This window comes from Schistocerca nitens, chromosome 5 (genome assembly GCF_023898315.1).
Source record: "Schistocerca nitens isolate TAMUIC-IGC-003100 chromosome 5, iqSchNite1.1, whole genome shotgun sequence".
NCBI lineage: Eukaryota > Metazoa > Arthropoda > Insecta > Orthoptera > Acrididae > Schistocerca > Schistocerca nitens.
In genome coordinates this window covers 157,181,312-157,207,461 of record NC_064618.1, presented here as the reverse complement: position 1 = coordinate 157,207,461, position 26,150 = coordinate 157,181,312, and positions in this window count along the sequence as shown.

Below are 26,150 nucleotides of genomic sequence, written 5' to 3'. Positions count from 1 at the left end.
TCATCAGACTGACAGTTCGTCCGTCTAAGGCCCCTTTTTCTTAGGAACTTGTGGACGTATCAAGTTGAAACTTACGTCACATACTAAGGTACATAGGCTCTTGGCGGTGTAATAAATGTAAGCATCTACGTCAATGCAGCCAAAAGCTACGGCCATTTAGGTCATATCTTAAGCTACTCGGAAACTCAGACATCAAAAACCATAGCGTACTTCCCGTTAATCTACAAAGATGAAATCTGGCAAGAAGTAAGGTTTCACAGTACAAGTAAAGGGAAAAATCCAGAAACTGTTAATTGGTAATAATATCACACGAAAAAAATTGTCAATCGTTGTCCGACGTCAAACTTGAAACTAAAACTATCTGTAGTTCTACATTCAGGTTGACAGCATCGAAATGGTAATAGCCAAACATCAGACAAGGAATGACTTTGTTGTTTGTACGTCTCGGTTCCTAATATATCCATCAGATAGCCAGGAGCGGTTACTACACGTAGATATGGGGTTTCAGGTTGTATGTGAAACATACATTTGCAGACTACAGAACTACTGATTATTACAATTATCGTCGCCAGCCTACTGCATGAGTTATTGTCACATTTATATGATCGCAATTAAAACATTGAAATCCCTGGGACCAGTATCTTGCCAGTATCAATCACAGTTAAAAATGGTCGAGTTTCTCGATTCCAGGAATGGATGAACTGTGTATATACATAGTCAAGCTATTACGAAACACTCAATGCACGAGTTCTACTCGCACATGTCCTATTTTTTTCATTCTTTAACCTTTGACTGTCGCTCTCGAATCGAAGACAGGGCACGCGGTAAAGTTACACTCCTTAGATGTAAATAATGTTGTACTGCAGATGGACACATTTGCTCTACCTTTCTTCTTGTTTCTTTCCCTCTCTTTTGTTTTATTCAAGAAATAAAAAGAAAAGAGAGTGAGAAGTACCAGTCCGTCTACTGGTTTGAATCAGTTCTCCGTCTGTTCTTATCTTGTATCTTGCATTAATGTTTTCATCTGTAAGTAGCTATAACCGTACGCATCACTTACAAACTGTTCTGCAAATTCTGTTCTTGGTCTGTCTGTACCATGTGTCTACTCTGGTATCTTTTCCAGTACTATATTAAGTATTCCTGAATTTTGGTGGAAATGTCCGAGTAGCCTATCCACTTTATTTTCCACATATATCTCTATTCTCAGCTATTCTTTGTAACGCTTCTTCATTTCGTATTTTATCTGTCAACTCAGTTTTAACACTCATCGGTACTGGCACATTTCAAGTGCTGCCACTTCCTTCTTCTCCGAATTCCAATTGTCGACGTTCCACTTATATTCAATGCTGTTCTCCGTACACACACTTCTGGGAACATCTACGCATATCAGAATCTAATTTCTGCATAGCTCCCCTCCTGCGAGCTTTTCTCATTGCCTTTCTTTCTTCTTCTATCACGTGTGATAATTCTTCCTAGATTTTTTCACTGCCTTAACTAATGTGTCTTGTCGACTGTGATGTCGAATAAACAGTTATTATCTTCTCTGTTACGCTTCACAAGCCTTCGGCCTTCCCCTGTTTATCCTTAACTTACAACCAGAGGTTGAAAATACCGCTACATTTGTAAGAATCTTTTGTATAACACACAACCTGTTTCTGTATCTTATACGCCCTTCTTCAGGTGTCGTATTCAAAACAGCAAGAGACGTCTCTTGCTATTTTCGCTATGACACATGAAGACAGGCGTATAAGAGCCCGAAACCGGTAGTGTGTTAAACAAAAGAACCTTACAACTGTAGCGGTATTTTCGTCATCTGGTATAATGCTCGGTTGCGTATGTTCCTCCGACAGGTTAGTTTGTGGCCCAACTTACAAGCAGATTATTTATTACTTCCAACAAGTGACAGACTTGTTCGCATCCGGTTTGGAGTGCTACACTGATTCCCCTGGAGAAATTAATATGATGTTTCCGAATACGCAACTATCCCCGACTCCAGGAAATGCACTCAGGTTGTACGAGAACTACTGCAGCGGGAATCCAAGACAATGTCCCCCAGGACCAGCTGCAAGGTGATTCGCTGGCCGAGGCGTTGCGGAGAGTTCTCTGCGGAAGCGCCGCCCCGTGAAATGGACAGCGGGCGCCTCAAAGAAGGCGACTCCCGTTGGGACGCCTCGTTTCGCCTGCAGAGCACAGTGGCGGCTCTCCTCAGAAGGTCTCCCTCCCTAAAACCCTGTAAATTTTACTGTCAGTGTGGCTTTTCCCGTATTTCCTTACAAAACTCCCTCATATTCAGAACACCGCGAAATATTGTTTGTGAGATCTAGATAAAATACTTCAGTATATAAAATAGCGTCACTTCAGTTGTCCCCGATTTAACGAGACTGCTGTTGCTACACTCAACACCGTGCCCCCTCCCCACACCCTCTCCCCTTCGTACCCCTCTCCCCCGCCCCCCCCCCCCTCCCACGACCGTCATTGTACACTCCTGGAAATGGAAAAAAGAACACATTGACACCGGTGTGTCAGACCCACCATACTTGCTCCGGACACTGCGAGAGGGCTGTACAAGCAATGATCACACGCACGGCACAGCGGACACACCAGGAACCGCGGTGTTGGCCGTCGAATGGCGCTAGCTGCGCAGCATTTGTGCACCGCCGCCGTCAGTATCAGCCAGTTTGCCGTGGCATACGGAGCTCCATCGCAGTCTTTAACACTGGTAGCATGCCGCGACAGCGTGGACGTGAACCGTATGTGCAGCTGACGGACTTTGAGCGAGGGCGTATAGTGGGCATGCGGGAGGCCGGGTGGACGTACCGCCGAATTGCTCAACACGTGGGGCGTGAGGTCTCCACAGTACATCGATGTTGTCGCCAGTGGTCGGCGGAAGGTGCACGTGCCCGTCGACCTGGGACCGGACCGCAGCGACGCACGGATGCACGCCAAGACCGAAGGATCCTACGCAGTGCCGTAGGGGACCGCACCGCCACTTCCCAGCAAATTAGGGACACTGTTGCTCCTGGGGTATCGGCGAGGACCATTCGCAACCGTCTCCATGAAGCTGGGCTACGGTCCCGCACACCGTTAGGCCGTCTTCCGCTCACGCCCCAACATCGTGCAGCCCGCCTCCAGTGGTGTCGCGACAGGCGTGAATGGAGGGACGAATGGAGACGTGTCGTCTTCAGCGATGAGAGTCGCTTCTGCCTTGGTGCCAATGATGGTCGTATGCGTGTTTGGCGCCGTGCAGGTGAGCGCCACAATCAGGACTGCATACGACCGAGGCACACAGGGCCAACACCCGGCATCATGGTGTGGGGAGCGATCTCCTACACTGGCCGTACACCACTGGTGATCGTCGAGGGGACACTGAATAGTGCACGGTACATCCAAACCGTCATCGAACCCATCGTTCTACCATTCCTAGACCGGCAAGCGAACTTGCTGTTCCAACAGGACAATGCACGTCCGCATGTATCCCGTGCCACCCAACGTGCTCTAGAAGGTGTAAGTCAACTACCCTGGCCAGCAAGATCTCCGGATCTGTCCCCCATTGAGCATGTTTGGGACTGGATGAAGCGTCGTCTCACGCGGTCTGCACGTCCAGCACGAACGCTGGTCCAACTGAGGCGCCAGGTGGAAATGGCATGGCAAGCCGTTCCACAGGACTACATCCAGCATCTCTACGATCGTCGCCATGGGAGAATAGCAGCCTGCATTGCTGCGAAAGGTGGATATACACTGTACTAGTGCCGACAGTGTGCATGCTCTGTTGCCTGTGTCTATGTGCCTGTGGTTCTGTCAGTGTGATCATGTGATGTATCTGACCCCAGGAATGTGTCAATAAAGTTTCCCCTTCCTGGGACAATGAATTCACGGTGTTCTTATTTCAATTTCCAGGAGTGTATTTATTAAAGGCCAAAAAAACAACTCGATTCAGCTATAGAAAACTGCCAGCTCCCCTAATGTATCGCGAGTTGCTCAGTGCGTGTTAAGGTCAGAACGCTACTGCAGATCATTCTCGAGTTCCGATCAAGTCTTCTGAATCACTATGAGATCGAATTAAGCGGAGGACATCTAAGAAAAACAGGGGCGCGTATTTATAAATCCATTAGCAGTTAGTTCGATCAGTATAAGAGTGTTACAGCAAGGCTCCAACAGCTCAGCCAAGCAGCCTTGGAGGAAAGAATATGTTTCTCGTGAAACGCTCCTCTCTCCATGTGGTCTCTCACAGACCTCTTAGCCGGGCGAAGTGATCGAGCGGTTCTAGGCGCTACAGTCTGGAACCGCGCGACCGCTGCGGTCGCAGGTTCGAATCCTGCCTCGGGCATGGATGTGTGTGACGTCCTTAGGTTAGTTACGTTTAAGTAGTTCTAAGTTCTAAGGGACTGATGACCTCTGAAGTTAAGTCCCATAGCGTTCAGAGCCACAGACCTCTTATGTCAACTCCTGCCTCCACCCAGAGAATAATACGAGCACTTCTTCACTCATAATGTCCTGTATGTAATCAGTAACATATCGCCACATATATTACTTAAAAACTGAGACAATTTGTCGCCAAGTGTAAGCGACATTGATGCAGTTAAAAATAACGTTTATTAAGGAAATTACTAAAACAAAGACCATTGACAAAGTGTGGTTAGAAGTACAGCTGGAAGGACTAGGATTTCAGACACACTAAAGAGCAATCGAATTACAGACACTTACTGAATGGCTGTGAATTCCATTACACCCTGAAGGCCGCGACGTATGATGAGACTACGACGGCGTTGGGAAACCATATTGATCTATGGATAATTCACTGACTAAAACTAGCGGCGGTAAGTCGAAGTGGAACAGACTCGTTTCTCGCTAGATTTCTGCACGGCTGCTGAGGAACTGTTGGCATCAGAGAAAATACTTACTTACCACCAAGCAGTCACGCGTTATATTAGATCTATCTTGGACTCGATGACAACTCAGATGCGGATACATTTAATAGTATCATGTTTCGCAGCTTCACGCACTATCATGTGGTGTTCAATCAATAAAATTTAACTTCTTCAATTCTTCGAACATATAATGTCTGTGTCCTTGCGCGCTTTCTAATCTAAACTCAAGCGCCAAAGAAACTGGTACAGGCATGCGTATTCAGATACAGAGATATGTAAACAGGCAGAATACTGGGCTGCGGTCGGCAACATCTGAATAAGACAACAAGTGTTTGGTGCAGTTGTTAGATTGGTAACTGCTGATACAATTGGCAGATTATCAAGATATAAATGAGTTTGAACGTGGTGTTATAGTCGGCGCACGAGCATTGGGAGACAATATATCAGAGGTAGCGATGAAGTGGGGAGTTCCCGTGCGACCATTCCATGAGTGTAACGTGAATAATAGGAATCCGGTAAAACATCAAAACTCCGACATCGCTGCTGGCGGAAAAGGATCCTGCAATAACGGGACCTTCGACGACTCAAAGGAAGCATTCAACGTGACAGAAGTGCAACCCTTCCGCAAATTGATGCGTATTTCAATGCAGGGCCATCAACAAGGGTCAGCGTGAGAACAGTTCAACGAAATACCATCGATATGAGCTTTCGGAGCCAAAGGCCCACTCATGTACCCTTGATGAATGCACGACACAAAGCTTTACGCCTCGCCTGGGACCGTCAACACCAGTATTGGACTGTTATTGACTGGAAACTTATTGTCTGGTCGGACGAGCCGCGTTTCAAATTGTATCGAGTTGAATGATGTGTACGGGTATGGAGACAACCTCATGAATCCATGTACCCTGCATGTCAGCAGGGGGCTATTCAAGATGGTGAAGGCTCTGTAAGGGTGTAGGGGGATGTGAAGTTGAGTTATATGTGACCCCTTACATGTCTAGATACGACTCTGACATATGCAACTAACGTAATCATTATGTCTGATCACCTGCATGCATTAATGTCCAAGTCCGTCAGAAGTGACGGACTTGGGCAATTCCATCATGGCAATGCGATATCCCACAAGTCCGGAATTTCTACAGAGTGGTTCCGGGAACTCTCTTCTGAGTTTAAACACTTCCGCTGGCTACAGAACCACCAGACATAAACGATAGCATATCTTAGATGCCTTGCAACGTACTGTTCAGAAGAGATCTCTTACGGATTCATGGACAGCCCTGCCGGAGTCACGGTGTCAATTCCCTCCAGTACTGCTTCGGACATTAGTCGAGTCCATGCCACGTCATGTTGCGGCACTTTGCGTGCTCGCCAGGGCCTTCACGATGTCAGCCAAGTGAGCCAGTACTTCGTCTCTTTGTGTATATTCTCACCGCGCATTAACAGTATCCTGTTATCCAGCTCGATGAATATCATATGGTGCTCAGTCCTCACTCATTGTACTGTACCATATCGATGAATCAGTTAAGTTGGTATCTTTTGCCATTTTTCCCGCATGCAAAATCTGTGTCTCGCAGTCGAATTACAGACTCTAAGTAGTGTAGTTTTGTATCCCGCGTGAGTCTGCTCCTGGAAACTCAAAGGTTGCTCGAATGAAGGTAGCGAGTAGGAGCAGGGGAGGTAAAACACTTCGGAACTGCAAGTAACAGTGGTTTACTGGTGCAAGGTGTCCCGGCCGCCTGCTCTTGATCAAATGGGCTGAATCTGTGGCGGAGCTCGTAGATCTCTACATCGCTGGCCAGAGGGCGCTGTCGTCGTGTCGGTGTCGTTGTGCCAACCCAAGAACATGTACCTACTCAGTGACATCGTAGCTATCGAGGGCATGGGTATGAATTCGCATGTACCCTAAAAGCCACGACGTATTATGAGACATTTATTGCGACGGGAAGCCATACTTATGTACCACCGTTCCACTGACTAAAACCAGCGGATACAGGTGGGAACTGAAACACGCTCATTTCCCGCTAGATTTCTTGGCAGATTCTGAGGAACTGTAGACTATGCCAAACCTATCTTTACGTCATCTCAGATGAAAACACTGACTCTATTACCGCCGTGAGTAGTATTAAGCATGACAGTATAGAATAATATCTCCTTGTACATCAATTACTCCTTCAAGGACACCACTCACTTTGCACCAAACATTTAGCCTTTCATTAGCATTAATCTTCCTCCTGTTCTTGCTATATAATAAAAATGGCTTGTCCGTTGTCACAACTGCAGTACCGTAATTCTTGTTTGGAATAACACCAATTGAAAAAGTTCGAAAAGCTATAATATCTCTCTCATTATAACTCTCCAGTCCTCCAAATGCTGAATCACCTCCTCGAATTATTGCAACAGTAAACCAAGAGTTACCAGCAACTACTTCTATAGTAGTACAAGAAAAATTGATCTTGCAGCCTACAAAAACAATAGGCCCTTCTAATAGCTGTTGTTGTGCTGTATTCTTTGGTGTAAGATTGAATGTATCAACATTCTTGTACACTAGTAGTCTGGCTCTTCTTGCATATCTTCTCCTGCGGTAAGGCATGGCTGTCTTTACTGTGTGCTTGCCTCGAGTCGAATGACGTGTAGCTGCCTCGGTACGCGCAGCGCCTGACGGCGCTGCTGATAAGAAAGCGCCAGCCAATCACAGCCCGAGCGGATGGGCGTTGCCGCACCGGAAGTTAATTTTAGTAGCGGATCCTTCGACCGTAGATACTAATAGACTGGGCAAGCAGTGCAGCGGATATACATCTGGCGTGGCTGCAACATAGAATCACGTGACTGTTGGCAGAACGTCGGCGGGAGTTCAAGGCAGCATTCTGATTCCTGATTTCACTCCCAGTATTTCTCAGTGGATTTCCTGCTAATTTCGCGACATTAAATGTAGCTTATGTAAACACAGCTAGAAGTGATAAGCTATTGCGTAACCAGTGTACAAATTTAGTTTTAGAGCCATTACTTCACAATGAACTTTGTGAACTGCTGAAACACTTTCTATGTTCGGCAATATATTCGCCGTGAATATTTCAGTGTTACCACTTATGAGATGCATTCTCTACTAACAATACGCGTTATGCACTGTTTAAAATGTAAATACTGCGTGTGTGTGTTTTAGTGCCTTGGTTGGAGAAAGTGTTATAGACTTCATAAATCGGCATAAACAACGAAACCTGTAACGTAAACACACGTGTTCACATCGAATGTAACGAACTCAATTGTGTCGTTCACCCACAAAACGTAAAGCAGTTTCATTTGAAAGCTCTTTTTTGGTTTAAACAGTTTGTTTCGTAGATGTATCAAATGAGATAGAATTTATATCTACAAAATCAGAACCTACTTACATGAATACTTGTTCCACAGATCATGAATGCGATACTTTGCAATGATGTGTCAGTTTAATGAAAGGTAGACGTATCATTACATAACAATTCTTCCCATCACTTATTTATATCTAAAAAATCGTCTACTGAGTAGGAGCTGTCATTCATAGATTCATTTAGTTTGATTTTAAATGCTGGTTGGCTGTCAGGCTTTTAATGCTTTTTGGTAAATGACCAAAGATTTTTGTAGCAACATATTATTTATCCCATACATTACAGCTTATTATCTGGAAACTAACATAGGCCATACAATTACTTTTTTGCAAACGGTATTCATTATCTGTTTTTGATATGTTTTGGAACTAGGAAGTACTAAATAAAACTAAACCCTGATGAGAAAGGAAACCCCTAACTTGTTTTTGCCAGTTTTTCTTTATTATTTAAAATAATGGCAGCATAGCATAATTCACCCCTTTTTGTACCAAATTCAGATTTAATCCAGGATAGTAAAAATCATCCTTTCTTCTTGTGTAGTAGCAATGCACATTGCCATTTCTTTTGGAATGGGAAGGGTTATTGGTAATAAATAAATCTCTCTCTCACACACATACATACACACACACACACACACCACTATATATATATATATATATATATATATATATATATATATATATATATATATATATATATATATATATATATATTGTGGTACTGTGAATATCCCTAGCTCCTTGCAATTCGAGACACTAATATGAAATCTGTTACTTAACTTTAAACTGGTGCAGCCCAAATAGCAAACAATTAAGTTATTCTTTCTCCTGCAAAGTATGTTAAAGAGGTTTATTCTTAACTGTCTATGGCAATCTGTTACTAGACTAGGAATATCATATCTTGAATGACAAAGGTAAGGTCATAATGTAATTCACATAAATTTTTCATAAAACATTTATTTTGCAGCACAATACAGTATTTACAACAAACTCAGCACTGAACAAATTTCTATTTTTTTTTTTTTAAGTAGACCAACACTACACACGAACCATTTAGTGACCCTTCAATATTGCTTTTGTAAGCAAGCTCCTTACACATCCTTTCTGAAAGGTTTCTGTTACAGTCTTCCCCAAATGGTGATTTCTGATCTTGAAATACTCAAATAAAATGGATTTTATAAGAGTTGTACGATGGTTTTCTGTGGGGTCAATGCTCATTATATGTTCATTGATAGATGTAAATACATTGCTGTTAATTTCTGATGACAAGAGCACAAGCATTACATTTATTTTTTTTGGCAGCATACCCTTTGCCTGCTGCAAACGATAGGCTTGTTCTGCTACTTTACAGATTTGAACAACATCCCTGGAAGGTGTTACTAAACCTCCCATATTCTTTCTCGTGAGGAGTTCATTTTCGCTTTCTAATAAGCCATATAAAGAATTTGCACATTCAGTACAATATATGGTTTTCTTCAACTTACATACTATAAATCCTGCAATGTACACAACAACATTTGTCACATACTTTGACAGTTGTTTAAAACAAATAGAAGGGATACTGTAACAGTGATCATGAGACACTTTTCCAACATCAGGAATTTCAGCTCGGAAATTTATACATGAAACAAATGGGTTTGTTTGTACTTTACCCAGTGCTGAAGATACATTCAGAATAGAACACTCTTCAGTGTCTAAACAAGTTCCAAACTCTGAACCCCTTACTTGCTGATGTATAAGTAACCTTTTGTAAGCAGCTTTGAACTGAGTGGCTGTAGGGTTATTGTTATCACTACCATACCTCCTGATTGAACTAAAAAAATGTCTCGATGTGATCTTGTAACAACTTGTGTGTCAGTAAGAATTTAAGTTGCGGATTAGGATTGTTTATCAGAGAATTGTATAACCTTTTGAGACTTTGAATTGACACAATAAAACCAAGGAAACCAGTCTTTCTGTTTGTAAACAAAACAGAGGGGCAATTTGCATCCAGTCTTAAATTCTTTATATATTCTTCAGCTTCATCCAAAAAAGACAAAATGTGGCTAGCAGTCTGCAATGACAGAGGTGCTTTATAACCTTTCGCCAACAGATTTCTACTGTTGAAGCAATCAAAAACATTGTTCATAATCCTTATGAACCTAACTGTTGGATCACAGTCGTTAAAATCGTCTAGCTGCAAATCTTTGCCAAGAAATTCAAGGGCATTTGCTACACTATTACTCAATGTCTGTGCAGAAACTCTGACATTCATCTTATGTCGATACCACTCAACATGCTTCATTCTTACTTTTGTAGCAAGATGAAGTGTCTCCACACATTGCAAATCATGTAACTTGAGTACATAATCCCATTTAATAGGATTTCTATTGCCATCAAAAATTGTGCCCTTACTAGCTAAGGTATTACGTACTAACTTTAGCATGTGACATGGGTCAAGGAAAATACATATTTCATCATTATACAATGGGTGCTTAAAGAAAGATTTTATGTTAGATAAAGAAAAACAAGCACCTAGCTTTTCTATCATTCCAGTATTTACATGTGTTCCATCAAAAGTTACTGATATCACCTCAACACCAGCATCAAAAGTAAACTTTAGAGCCTCATTCAATAGGTTAGATTTTTCTAGTGCAGTTAGTCCATTGACTAGAAAGTAACCAATTGGCAATTTCCAAGAACTGTTAACAGCAGTTAGCATAAATGTTAGTGCCTCATTTGCAACAGGAAGGTTATCATCATCAAGCTCTGCCCCATAATCTACACATCCAACAAATTTATTTTGACGAAATTCAATGTGTTTTCTTATGGCAATTTCGTCAAATGACATAGAACACAGCAATTTCTTGTCCTTGTGCATAAGCTGTTGTCTCTTTATTCTGAGAGCAACTGCTGCTTCTTTGCTAAAACCTGGATTTCCATCAATCACAATATACCACCTTCTCAGTGTCCGTGGATGTGGCAGAGATGTATTGAAATTTCTCCTTACGTAACTGTAAACCTTGCTGCTGTAGAAATTAAGAGTTAAAGCAAAGGTCCGAAGAGCTGCTGGGTACTTTTCTCTTGTTTGACCTCTGCTGACACGCTTTAACAACTCTGAAGTACCTGGTGGCAGCATCTGAAAGCAATATGATACTCTCAGTAAAGAACTGCAAGAGCTAGGCTACAAACTGTCATTCACTCAACATGTTCTGTATATCACATCATGCAGAAGACTCTACATTGATAAGGAAAGAGAAAACAACACATAATTAGCAATTACAAACTAAATTTGTGCATAGAAGGAACAAAATATCATAACTGTTTCTACTATTTGTGCTCATGTATGGTAGATCTAACATAGTTAAATTTCCAAGAGTGTCTCCACTTTAATAAAAGTTACTGCTTTCTCATTTATATTACATTATGGTGCTTTCTCCTACTTTATTTTATCCATTGTGGTTACTGAACACCACAACTGTTTTTGTAAATTACGCTGTAGGAAATAATGCAACCAGCCACAAGTTTCTTTCAGTAGTGATTTGTATTGTACCATTACTAGCTTTGAGTCTGAGCCCATTGTCAGATGGTAGCATTGATTTCTTGCAAGTTTCATGTATGTGTCCCAAAATATAACAAAGTTCTAAGAGAGGAAATGTAAAGGAGAGAATTTCATGAAGTAAGTGCAATGTGTACAGTCTATATACAATCTAATACCTTTCAAGAAATATGTAATTTCAAAATTTTAGGACACACACGTAAAACTGCAAGGAATTAGTGGTATTGCATGGCAATGGGTTCCAGATCTGAAACTAGCACACTTCTAGCAATCACTTCTAAAAAACTTGTGGCAAGTTGCAGTACTCTCCACAGTGTAATTTTATCATATTATTTACATGAACATGTTGATATTTTTCAAAACAATGACTACATTTGTGTGAATAGAGACTTTCTTACAATCAACTATGTCACTTGTCATGGAACCATAAGACAGGTACAGTACTAGAATCTACACCACCTGATTTTTATAATAAGAATGGCAATTTGGCATGTCTTTAATGTCATATGTCAAGAAATTATAAGTACTACTTGAATTACATAGTTCTATCTTACCTTCAGCAAATTACCCATGGATTCACTTATAAGATAATTCTTTTGAAGGTCAATTATTAATGATTCCAAATTTAAAATTTTCTTCCTCATCCTGTGGGCTGATCGCTGCAAATTACTTAATTTTCTGGCTTCCTTCTACAGCTGCTTTTTTGCAACACTAGCCATTTTACTAGCTATGCCAGGAACAGCCAAATCATCTTCCTTAAAATCTCCTATGTATCTAAAACATTTGCTTGTCCCAGCTTTTACTTCAGTAGCTTGTATAGCGGCTGCAAACAAAATACCAGTCCACTGAACGAAAATGCACATGAAAGAATTTCTCCTCAGTCTAAAGCATATTACGACAATGTTACTTTAAAAAACGCTGTTACATTTTTACAGCCACTGCTTAACACTCTCCTTCTTACGTTCACATATCAACACAAAGTAAATATCTAGACTTACGAGATTTATGCGAAGTTCCTGCACATGAAATGTAGTCTAATGAATCTCTCTTAGTCGGAGGTTTACGAAGCTTGGGTCTCTTTGCTTGAAGATGCTCAGGGAAATCGAATTTTGTTGGCACGTCGTCAGTGTGAAGCCAATTCCCAGCAGTCTTTTCTTTGTCGAAACAATTTTCTTCAAATTGCTTCGAACAGATGCGTGTGTGCGCAGTAGGCTTGAAATCTTTTCGTTTCACTGCCTGTATCCACATCTGCTTGCGCCCTTCATCCTTTGGAAACCTATACGAAAGAGAAAGAGCAGCTTTGTGGCTTACCATTTCAAGAAATATATACGATTGCAATGTGCGCCTGGAAACACACACAACACTTCAAACCGCCAATTTACGTAACTGTGACGTTCTGGGTCAGGATATGATATACACAATAGTTTATCAGTATTCAAGAAATGCCGCTAAATTAAACTAACAATACTTACACGTGAAATTTAATGTTACTTCCCTTCACAAAACGCTCGGTACAACCATAAGCACAACAGGAAACCACCATTGTTTTGCCAATAGTCACGTGGTATAGCAGTAGAGATGTTGGTGCCACGAAATTTACGTGATGACCAGTCTACCAATATCTAAGGTCGAAGAGCGGATCGCGCTCTGTTAGAACTAGAGCGCGATCCTCCAGCGCCTAGTGGCAGCAAGGCGAAGCTCGTTCAAGGTCACCCGCCTTGCGTAGCTGATGCGTGTAACTCAAGCCAGCCATACACCTCGATGGATTGTCATGTGGTAACCAACATTCACACATTTGCCTGTATCATAGGCATGTATAAATGAAGTGTAACATTTTCCATTCTTCGAGCATGCAAATGGCTGTGTCCTTGGGTGCATGCTAATCTATATGACCTATGACGTGTGCTCAGAAAAGTAATATTTATAGGACAGTGGCTGTTGTAGTCCTTAGACGTTGTTGGCCCTCATTTAACCATCGCACTGTTCGGAACTGTGATGCATTACAATGGTTTGGAACATCTATGTTACTTCTTCTCGAGTTTGAAGTTAACTGAATTTCACCTTTACGCCGATGGTCTAAGCCGAAGACATCCGTTTACATCAAGAGAATATAACTGGTAAAACACTAACCAAATTTCTGTACAAGTAAGCAGAAATCTGACAGGGCTGCGGAAATTACTGTCAGTTGCAAAGCACGTACTTGACAAGCTATAAACTTACATGTAGTGCAGCTCCCAGCAAGCTATGCTCCAACATACTTTATGTGATCAAAGGTTTCCCGGCACCCCCAAAAATATTAATTTTTCATATTGGGTGCAGTGTGCTGCTACCTACTGCCAGCTACTCCATATCAGCGACCTCAGTAGTCATTTACATCGTGATATAGCAGATCTGGGAGCTCCGCGGAACTCACGGACTTTGAACGTGGTTAGGGTGTCACTTGTGTCATACGTCTGTGCGCGAGATTTCCACACTCCTAAACATACCTAGGTCAACTGTTTCCGATGTCATAGTGAAGTGGAAACGTGAAGGGACACGTAAAGCACAAAAGCGTACAGTACGACCTCGTTTATTGGCTGACAGAGACCGCCGACAATCAAGAGAGTCATGATGTGTAATAGGCAGACATCTATGTAGACCATCACACACGAATTCCAACTGCATCAGGATCCACTTCAAGTACTATGACAGTTAGGCGCGAGGTGTGATACTTAGATTTCATGTTTGAGCGGCTGCTCATAAGCCACACATCATGGTACTAAATACGAAACGACGCCTCGCTTGGTGTAAGGAGCGTAAATATTGGTCGATTGAACAGTGGAAAAAAATTGTGTGGTGTGACGAATCACGGTACACAATGCGGCGATCCGACAGGAGGGAGTGGGTATGGCGAATGTTCGGTGAACGTCATCTGCCAGCGTGTGTAATGCCAACAGTAAAATTTGGAGGTGGTTGTGTTACGGTGTGGTCATGCCTTTCCTGGAGGGGGCTTGCACCCCTTGTTGTTTTGCATGGCACTATCACAGCACAGGCCTACATTGATGTTTTAATCACCTTCTTGCTTCCCACCGTTGGAGAGCTATTCGGGGATGGCGATTGCATCTTTCAACACGATCGAGCACCTGGTCATAACGCACGGCCTATGGCGGAGTGGTTGCACGACAATAACATCCCTGTAATGGACTAGGCTGCACAGAGTCCTGACCTGAATCCTACAGAAGACCTTTAGGATGTTTTGGAACGCCGACGTCGTGCCGGGCCTCACCGACCGACATCGATACCTCTCGTCAGTGCAGCACTCAGTGAAGAATGGGCTGCCACTCCCCAAGGAACCTTCCAGCATCTGATTTAACGTATGCGTGTGAGAGTGGAAGATGTCATCAAGGCTAAGGGTGGGCCAACACAATTTAGAATTCCAACATTACCGATGGAGGGCGCCACAAACTTGTAAGTCATTTTCAGGCAGATGTCCGGATACTTTTAATCGCATAGTGTATGAACCCTGTTGATGAATTAGTATAGGATAGCAACATTCTGCTAGTTGTTGATACATCTGTAATTGAATAGAAAACATATCTGGTGAAATCTTAATATGTTGTTGCTGCTCAGTATCCTCCAGTTTAGTAGGGTACAATCGTTATGTAAGTTCACATAGTCATAAGTGCGACTATCAGAAATCACGGAGATCTCGTGACCGTAATCTCTTCGAGTAAACACAGAACTACAGCGCCTATCAAAGCAGTTACTTATGAATTTATTAATGTAAGCTCCCGCAACAATAGCGTACTCATGCTCTCTTCCACATGGGACTTGAAACGACAACGCTAGGGTAGTTTATGATCCACTGGCGCATAATTACCCGATACTCTCAGAGACATAAGAATACCTAAACTTGCTATCTTGACCATGAAGTCATCAGTGAACATATAATCACAAGTAGTAAATACTCATCGAAGATATATCATCTCACTTACCGACATGGAATAATGGAACTTCGGACAGTATAAGCTGTGCTCATTATCTGCCAACGACCAAGTCTATATGGACTGTAAAAAAAGACCATATTCTGATTCAACACCGACCAGATTCACTCCCTTACCAAACGAACATTATTAGAGACTTTCTAATTGATATAAGCAAGATTAAAGATTGTTCAGCCGTAGAGGTGGGGCTGACGTTCGTTGCATGTCCAACCTGTTTCAATACCAACTGCTTTCTCTCTGAACAACGGTTATCTATTCCCACTGATAATATTTCTTGGCTGCAGTGACTTGCGACAGTCCACTTTAGGAATATTTCGGTTCTCGTATTGACCGGCTTAACTCGATTGCTCCGGTGGAGGGACTCAGAATGACACCTAACAAACTTCCTTTGTCTCATAGTCCGAAATTTTGTGATGGACTGTTTTTCCTTACTCCTTCTGCATTGCATATGGCTGTTGCACCATGTCATAACTGAGGAGTGTTCGTCCCTGCAAACCACGGAGTTATTTATGTCTTTGTGAGTATTCTTTCACCAGAATTCCAAAGGCTGTATTCTGAACTGCCACTAGACTCACTCGAATTTTCCGTGTCCATCTACGTTCACCTGTCTAACAATGGGTGATCGTGGCCGCGCCGGTTACTGTGCATTTGCATTACTATACTCAATCAAAATAAAAACACTTCGTGATCCTTAATTCGGATCTCAATGCGGTTTTCAACAACCTTAGTTCACTAAAACTTCAGTCCAATCTACATATGTCTGCACCTGATACTTTCTCTCCCCCATTAGTTTCATCTACCAACACATTAACTCTGAGATGTGCAGGTACAGTGACGTAACATATCATGTTGCCACTCATTGCGGGCTCCTGTAATCAGTACATGGTTTCATCCTCTGTTAGCATCCACCTAACGTAAAAGAAAACGCCTCACATATACTTCGCTCTGATGGCAATCCATTCTTAAATTATGTAGCTATCAACACAACACTAGGAACAACCTAGTCTCCAGAACGTGTGATTTTCATTAGTACGTCGTTCAGTACCAATAGGAAGTGACATCCACTCAAAACTGACCTTAATTATTATATCTAAGACATGCAATCAACTCGATTAGTTAACATAGTCACAAGCAAGTCGTCATTAGAGTAACGATAATCTTAATCTAAAGCGCGAAGAACAGTATGGAGTGACTGATACTCCCACAAAAGGCACCGTACTGATAAGGTGTGGGTTATCTTGAAAATAAGCTCGAAACACGATAAAGATGACTAACATATCAGGAGTAAATAAATAGTCCTATTTATTTTAATATTTATAAAACCTGGCTACGTCTCGACGTAGTAACTACCATTATTGCCACATTTATCAGTCCGATGCATCAACATATTCGCTTATGGCAGGAGTTTGCTTCCGACCACCTGGAGCCCTGAGGTCAACGTCTGTACCTCAGCATCGCTGTGAAAACTTTTTCCTGGTATCAAAATGTGCCTCAGGAGATGGAACATATGAAAATCATTTGGATGAAGGTCTCGCATACAATCTGAAGCAAGTGGTACCGAGTGATCTGGTCTGTAACAGGTAGTACTTCTTTGTGCAAATTCTAGTTCCTCTATTCAGTATTCCACGTCTCCTGGTCTTGTTCGTCCCTCCCAGGCTATGCAGTGTCGGTTCAACGTTTATGGGCTCCAGTTGTGGTAAATATTCGATGAAGCCATCTTTTTAATCCCAATTGACAGTGCATATGTTGTTTCTGTCGGAGACTGGCTTCAGCTTGGTCTTCTCAAATTTGTAGCACCACTTTAAGGATTACTTTATGGTTCCTAGTACGGAATGCGGCACGAGTGATTCATCATGGGTGACAATAATACCTAGAAACATCAAATTTCTCAATTTACTGCAAGAAAGATTATCAATGTGGTGGCCAAAGATGTGATTTTGTGTTGCTCTCTCAGCTACTTAATCCCCAATTGGTGGGAACCTAACCGTCGGGGGACAATTTCGAGCTGTTGTGATGGAAATTTAGTAGAACTGGTCATTGTGGAGTGTCGTTTCTGGGAAACCGTTTTCCGCACACTTCATCCGGTCTGACGTAATCAGAGGCGGTCGCCTCTAAGTCTTCGCCTTTCTTTCAGTGTATTACCTTCCCCGGTGTCTAATCAAGTTGATACTTTGATCTGAGGTAGACTGGGGGAGCGAAGGTTAGGGTTACAACTTGTAATAGTTTCGTGGACGGGGAATGGTTGAAAAACAGCACAATGTCTTAAAAATTTAATCTCAAAATTATTCAAAAACGGCATTTGTGAACCATTAAACTCAGGAAGGTTAGCGGCCGATGTGGCCGAGCGGTTGTAGGCGCTTCAGTCTGGAATCGCGTGACCGCTACAGTCGCAGATTCGCATCCTGACTCGGGCATGGATGTGTGCAATGTCCTTATGTTAGTTAGGTTTAAGCAGATCTAGGTTCTAGGGGACTGATGACCTCGGATGTTATGTACTATAGTGCTCAGAGCCATTTTTGAACAAAGAGGTTATGAGTTAGTTATGGGTGTGCACTGCTGACAATTAGCTTAACTGGGAGGATCTGCTTTAATAGGAGTTGGGAGTAATTTTCTGGAAAATGGGGACCGTTCAGACACATAAGAACTTTTTTCCAAAGCAAAATTTTTAGCAGTTTCTTAGGGAAAAAACGTGAATTGAAGGTAGAGTGCCAATCGAAGTTTCCTGTACCTAGAGCCAGTCACCTGGAATTCTCAGTCGTAAAGCGAACAGCAGAGAAAGGCAAAATAGTTTTGAGTTTTAACGACAAATGTTTCTGGATATTACACATTCTTCACATGTTGTAGCTTTCCTGAAACTAATACTGCACTGCAACGTCGGCTCGCAAGGCGGCGCTGGATTGCGAGTTAGGTTTGCAAGGCCATACTGTCGCCTTAACGGCCGCTCCATATTTGGCAAACAGTCGACGATGACACTGTGGAAGTTTGTTTCTGATTGTCATTACATTTAGATCGTAGTTTGTGAGATACAACATTAGCACAATTTTAGACGTAGAAGTGGTTAGTATATATAACAAACAGAAATATAAAAGCGTATTAGTAAATCAGAAAAGTATTAACGACAAGAAAAATATGCTGTTTTGAAAGATATTGAAACTACGTACGACAAAGCTGAGCGAATGTTACGAAAAAAAGCTGCTAAAATAGGGTTTAAAACGACAGAAAATTTAAAATTCCGTCTGCGATTTCACACAATATACACAATAAATACGTTTACCTATGGTTTCTCTACAACATTACATGTGATAACTGTGAAAAGCATTATTTGGGCCAGACTGGCAGAAAACTGCTGCATTACAGACAGTTTACGTACGTCAGTAACGGCACATCACTGGGTTCTCGCTTCAAAATGAGAAACCCAATATTAAGAACATCGACAACCACCGAAAATTTCACACACAGCCATCTAGGTACATTAACAGCTCACATGAGAGGAGATAGAAGCTATAGCTAACAGGAACGAATCAGATAAATTGGAGAATGGAAGAAAAATGATGTTATTAGAGACACGTTTTCCATTATACAGTATAGGACGAGATGCCACCATTGAAACCTGCCAGATCCATGTTCCTTGCTCAGGGGATACCGCTAACGCCTACGAGAGTGGACTGACTACGTTGTAAGCAAACTAAAAGTAGTAGTTGAAGGGCCTCTGGTGGATCCTGATCAAATCCATCTCAAAGTCTTACGAAATTTTTTACATTATAGAGGTAGCAGGGGTAAAATACAAGGAGCGAAGGGCTAGAACTTGTACAGAAATCAGACGGCAGTTACAGAGTTGAGGGGTATAAAAGGGAAGATGCGTTAGAGAAGGAAGTGAGACAGGTTTGTAACCTATAAGCGTTCTTGTTCAACCTGTACATAGTCCAAACAACAAAAGAAACCCAAGCAAAATTTGGAGAAGAAATTAAAGTTCAAGAGTAGTTGAATGAAATGGTCAATGGCGTGAAAGGCGGGAATAAGTAGTGCATCAAAAACCGCAGAATACAGGTTATATAATTTAGTTGAATTAAACTAGGTAATGCTGAAGGAAATAGATTAGGAAATGAGACATGAAAAATAGTAGATGAGCTTTGGTATAAGGGGAGACCAAAAAGTTTCCGTTCGTAGGCCGTACAATTCAGATTCGATATGTCAATCTGACAAAACCACTGTGAGGATTAACCCAGTCATCCCAGCGACGCATAAATTGAAGGTACCTGTTTGGTAAACACCATGTCAAGTTGCGTGAAGAAGTCCGTAACTGCCTGCTACACATTTTCGTCCCAGAGGAATCGTCAACGCTTCGAGGACTTTTTTAAGGGACCGAAGATGTGAAAATCGCATGGGGAGGCATTAGGACCATCGGACGGGTGTTCGAGCGTCTCCCATTCGAGTTGGAGTAACTTCTCCGTTACGTTACTACATTTGCGATATGTGGACGTTCGCTAACAACCTATAGCAGCAACACCCTTGGTACACCATCCCACAACAGTAACTTTTTACAGACTATATATTCTCTAAATTGCCAGCAATGAAGTGGTTGTTCCGCTATCTACGTTACTGGTAGCCGCTGCGCCCAAAAGTAGATTTAGGCTGTCGAAGAGGAAGACTCGCTTCACCTCACAATACTTCACGCAATATTACAGGACAACCAACAGCGTGTCTGATTACTGTTATTCCTGTATATTGTTCGTTGAACTGCTCCATGCACCTCCTTAACGCGACGTTGTTATCCTAATTGCATACTGTCCACAATTCTGATCAATTACACTACTGGCCATTAAAACTGCTACACCACAAAGGTGACGTGCTACAGACGCGAAATGTAACCGACAGGAAGAAGATGCTGTGATATGCAAATGATTAATTTTTCAGATCATTCACACAAGGTTGGCACCGATGGCGACACCTACAACGTGCTCACATGAGGAAAGTTTCCAGCCGATTTCTCATACACAAACAGAAGTTGACCGGCGTTGCCTGGTGAAACGTTGTTGTGATGCCTTGTGTAAGGAGGAGAAATGCGTACCATCACGTTTCCGACTTCGATAAAGGTCGGATTGTAGCCTAACGCGATTGCGATTTATCATATCGCGACATTGCTGCTCGCGTTGGTCAAGATCGAATGACTGTTTGCAGAATCTGGAACCGTTGGGTTCAGGACGGTAACACGGAACGCCGTTCTGTATTATAACGGCCTCATATCACTATCAGTTGAGATGACAGGCATCTTATCCGCATGGCTCTAACGGATCGTGCAGCCACGTCTCGATCACTGAGTCAACAGATGGGGACGTTTGCAAGACAACAACCATCTCCACGAACAGTTCGACGACGTTTGCAGCAGCATGGTCTATCAGCTCGGAGACCATGGCTGCAGTTACTCTTGCCGCTACATCAAAGACAGGAGAACCTGCGATGGTGTACCCAACGACAGACCTGGTTGCACGAACGACGTCATTTTTCCGGATGAATCCAGGCTCTGTTTACAGCATAATGATAATCGTATCCGTGTTGGGCGACATCGCGGTGAACGCACATAGGAAGCGTGTTTTCGTCATCGTCATACTGGCGTATCGCCCGGCGTGATGGTATGGGGTGCCATTGGTTACACGTCTCGGTCACCTCTTGTTCGCATTGTCTGCACTTTGAATAGTGGACGCTACATTTTAGATGTGTTACGGCTCGTGGCTCTACCCTTCATTCGATCCCTGCGAAACCGTACATTTCAGTAGGATAATGCACGAACGCATGTTGTAGGTCCTGTACGGGGCTTTCTGGACACAGAACATGTTCGACTGCTGCCCTGGCCAGAACATTCTCCAGATCTCTCTCCAATTGAAAAGGTCTGGTCAATGGTGGCCAAGCAACTGGCTCGGTACAATACGCCAGACACTACTGTTGATGAACTGTGCTATCGTGGTGAAGCTGCATTGGCAGTTGTACCTCTACACGCCATCCAAGCTCTGTTTGACTCAATGCCCAGGCGTATCAAGGCCGTTATTGCGGTCAGAGGTGGTTGTTCTGGGTACTGATTTCGCAGGATCTATGCACCCAAATTGCCTGAAAATGTAATCACATGTCAGTTCTAGTATAATATATTTTCCAATGAATGCCCGTTTATCATCTGCATTTCTTCTTGGTGACGCCATTTTAATGGCCAGTAGTGTAGCTGAAAGAGAAACTAGGCCCAAAGTACTAGTCACCCTTCAACACGCTGCCCCATACACATTCTTCATATCCGTTGGATGTCTATCGGTGTTTGTCCTTGCGCAACCAAGAAAAGAATAAAATCCCGTGTGTCCTGTCGGACACGTTTCCGCATTTACCGCACGCTCGTCGTGAAGATAGAAATGCCACACTAATCCCTTGCCTATATGTCAGTGCCTACAAAAAAGGACTCAGAGTAGCTCCACGTTACATATAAGCTGTAGCAGCGCTCTCAGATGGAAATTTTTGATCGTTCTTTTTATTGGGCAGTAAAATAACTGACGACGTCCGAAGTAGAGAGTATACAAAATGAAGACTGGCAATGGCAAGGTAAAAGTTTGTGAAGAAGAAAAAAAAGTAAACTTCGAATAAAGATTTAAATGTTGCCAAGTCTTATCTGAAGGTATTTTTTTGAAGTGCAGCCTAGTATGGAAGCAAAACGAGTGCGACAAACAGTTCAAACAAGAAGAGAGTACAAGCTTTTGAAAATGAGTGCTGAAGAACAAAGTTGTTTATTAGATGCGAAAATGATGCAATTAATGAGGACCCACCGGAACAGGATTGGCGAGAAAAGAAATTTATGCCACAACAAGGCTCTCCGAAGTGATTGGTTGATAGATCACATTCTGAAACATCAAGGGATCACCAATTTAGTACTTAAGGAAAGCGTGGGCGGTAAAAATTGGTGAGGGAGGCGAAGGGATTAATACAGTAAGCAAATTATAAATGATGTAGGTTCCATTACCTATTTGGAGTTGAGAACTTAGCAGAGGAGAGATTAGTATGGAGAGCTGCATCGAACCAGTCTTATCACTAAAGGCCATAACAACAAGAACCACATAGTATTTACATTGTAAAAGGAACAAGAATTTTCTGTTTAATAATAAAGTAATGAACTTTTATTTAGTTAGATTATTTATAGCCATCATTTCAACGAAGGAGTTTAACACACGTAACGTTCTTTTATCGCTTTTCTGATCGCAGTCAGCTGTCGATGTTGGATAGATTCTTACATTACTTTAGTTTTTCCACTCTGATATATAAAATGTAACACAGCGGTGGCCAAGATTTAGGGTCGCGGGCCACGCCCATGCGCTAGTGCCAAAGAGCTCAGCCTCGCTTCACATTTCCTCCACCGTCATGTCACGCTGTCTCAGCGAGAAGAGGGGGAAGAGGAGAAAACAGAGAATGCGCCGCCTTTGATGCCACTGTATGCGAGTTGGATTTATACACTGAAAAGCCAAACAAACTGAAACACCTGCCTAATGTAATATAGGGCCCCGGGAGCACAGAAGTGCCGCAACACGACGTGGCATGGACTCGACCAATGTCTGAAGTAGTGCTAGAAAGAACTGTCACCGTGAATCGTACAGAGCTGTCCATAAATCCGAAAAATCTGGGATAGATAGGCTCAATAATATTTATGTTTGAAGAGGTTGGTGGCCAGCGAAAGCGTTTAAACTGATAACAGTGTTTCTGTAGCCACTCTGTAACAATTATGGACTTCTGGGGTGTCGCATTGTCCTTCCTGGACTTGTTCAAGTCCGTCAGAATGCGCAATGGACATGAATGGATGAGGGTGATCAAACAGGATACTTATGTACGTGTCACGTGTCAGAGTCGCGTCTAAACGTATTAGGGCTCACATATGACTCCAACTGCACACTCCCCACACCATTAAATAGCTTCCACCATCTTGAACACTTCGCTGCTGATATGAAGGGTCCATGGATTCATGAGGCTGTCCCCATACCCGTAAACGTCCATCCGCTAGATATAATTTGAAACGAGACTCTTTCGACAAGGCAACGTGTTTCCAGCCATCAAATGTCGGTGTTTATGGGCACAGGCGAGGTATAAAGCTTTGTGTCGTGCAGTCGTCAAGGGTGCACGAGTGGGCCTTCGGCTCCGAAAGCCAATATTGATGATATTTCGTTAAATGGTACGCAGGCTGACACTTGCTGTTGGCCCAGCATTGAAATCTGCAGCAATTTGCGGAAGGGTTGCGCGTCTGTCTCATTGAACGATTCTCTTCATTCGTCCCGTTCTTGCAGGATCTTTTACCGGTCGCAGAGATGTCGGCAATTTGATGTTTTACCGGACTGCTAATTTTCACGTTACAGTCGTGAAATGGTTGAACGAGAGAATCCCCACTTCCTTGCAATCTTGGAGATGATGTGTCCCATCGCTCGTGCTCCGACTATAATATCACAGTCGTGAAATGGTCGAACTAGAAAATCCTCACTTCATCACTACCTCGGAGATGCTGTGTCCCATCGGTCGTGCTCCGACTATAACAACGCGTTCAGACGCACTTAAATCTTGATAACCTGTCATTGTAGGAGCAGTAACTACTCTAATGACTGCAAGCCTGTACCAGTTTCTTTCGCTCTTCAACATACTTCACAAACAAAATGGGTTTTCCGTATTAATTATTATTTTTGACTCGTTAAAGGTATAATATAATTTTTATTTCATACAAACTGTAGGCATAGGGGCAGAAGCAAACAATTTGACAGAGTTTCACACTAAACTTTCCACGTTATCGTGACTTTTTTTATTTCCATAATCGAAAAAAGTTCTTCCGCATAAATACACTATTGGACATTAGAATTGCTACACCAAGAAGAAATGTATATGATAAACGGGTATTCATTTTCACGCAATTTGGGTGCGTAGATCCTGAGAAATCAGTACCCAGAACAACCACCTCTGGCCGTAATAACGGCCTTGATACGCCTGGGCATTGAGTCAAATAGAGCTTGGATGGCGTGTATAGGTACAGCTGCCCATGCACCTTCAACACAATACAACAGTTCATCAAGAGTAGTGACTGGCGTATTGTGACGAGCCAGTTGCTCGACCACCATTGACCACACATTTTCAATTGGTGAGAGATCTGCAGAATGTGCTGGCCAGGGCAACAGTCGAACATTTCTGTATCCAGAAAGGCCCGTACAGGACCTGCAACATGCGGTCGTGCATTATCCTGCTGCAATGTAGGGTCTGGCAGGAATCGAATGGAGGGTAGAGCCACGGGACGTAACACATCTGAAATGTAACGTCCACTGTTCAAAGTCCCGTCAATGCGAACAAGAGGTGACCGAGACGTGTAAGCAATGGCACCCCATACCATCGCGCCGGGTGATACACCACTATGGCGATGATGGATACACGCTTCCAATGTGCGTTCACCGCGATGTCGCCAAACACGGATGCGACCATCACGATGCTGTAAAGAGAACCTGGATTCATCCGAAAAAGTGACGTTTTGCCATTAGTACACTCAGGTTCGTTGTTGAGTACAACATCGCATGCTCTCCTGTCTGTGATGCAGCGTCAAGGGTAAACGCAGCCATGGACTCCAAGCTCATAGTCTATGCAGCTGCAAACGTCGTCAAACTGTTCGTGCAGATGGTTGTTGTCTTGCAAACGTCCCCATCTGTTGACTCACTGATCGAGACGTGGGTGCACGATCTGTTACAGTCATGCGGATAAGATGCCTGTCATCCCGACTGTTCATGATACGCGGCCGTTGCGATCCAGCACGGTGTTCCGTATTACCCTCCTGAACTCACCGATTCCATATTCTGCTAACAGTCATTGGATGTTGACCAACGCGTGCAGCAATGTCGCGATACGATAAACCGCAATCGCGATAGGCTATAATCCGACCTTTATCAAAGTCGGAAACGTGATGGTACGCATTTCTCCTCCTTACACACGGTATCAGAACAACGTTTCACCAGGTAACGCCGGTCAACTGCTGTTTGTGTATGAGAAATCGGTTGGAAACTTTCCTCATGTCAGTACGTCGTAGGGGTCGCCACCGGCATTAACCTTGTGTGAATGCTCTGTTAAGCTAACTATTTGCATATCACAGCACATTCTCCCTGTCGATTAAATTTCGCGTCTGTACACGTCATCTTCGTGGTGTAGCAATTTTAATGGCCAGTAGTGAATGTCGACTGAAATGTTTTAGCACTTTTGCAACCTCGTAATGGAAACTTGGAAAATCTACCTGAGAAAAGGAATGTGGGCAGTTTTAACATAAAAATATCTGTCACTGAAGCTGTTATTACCTTTACCTGGCCCGTCAATCAGTTATGTCTGTACATGTTAAGGGGTGCTTTCAACTGAAATGGCAAACGGTC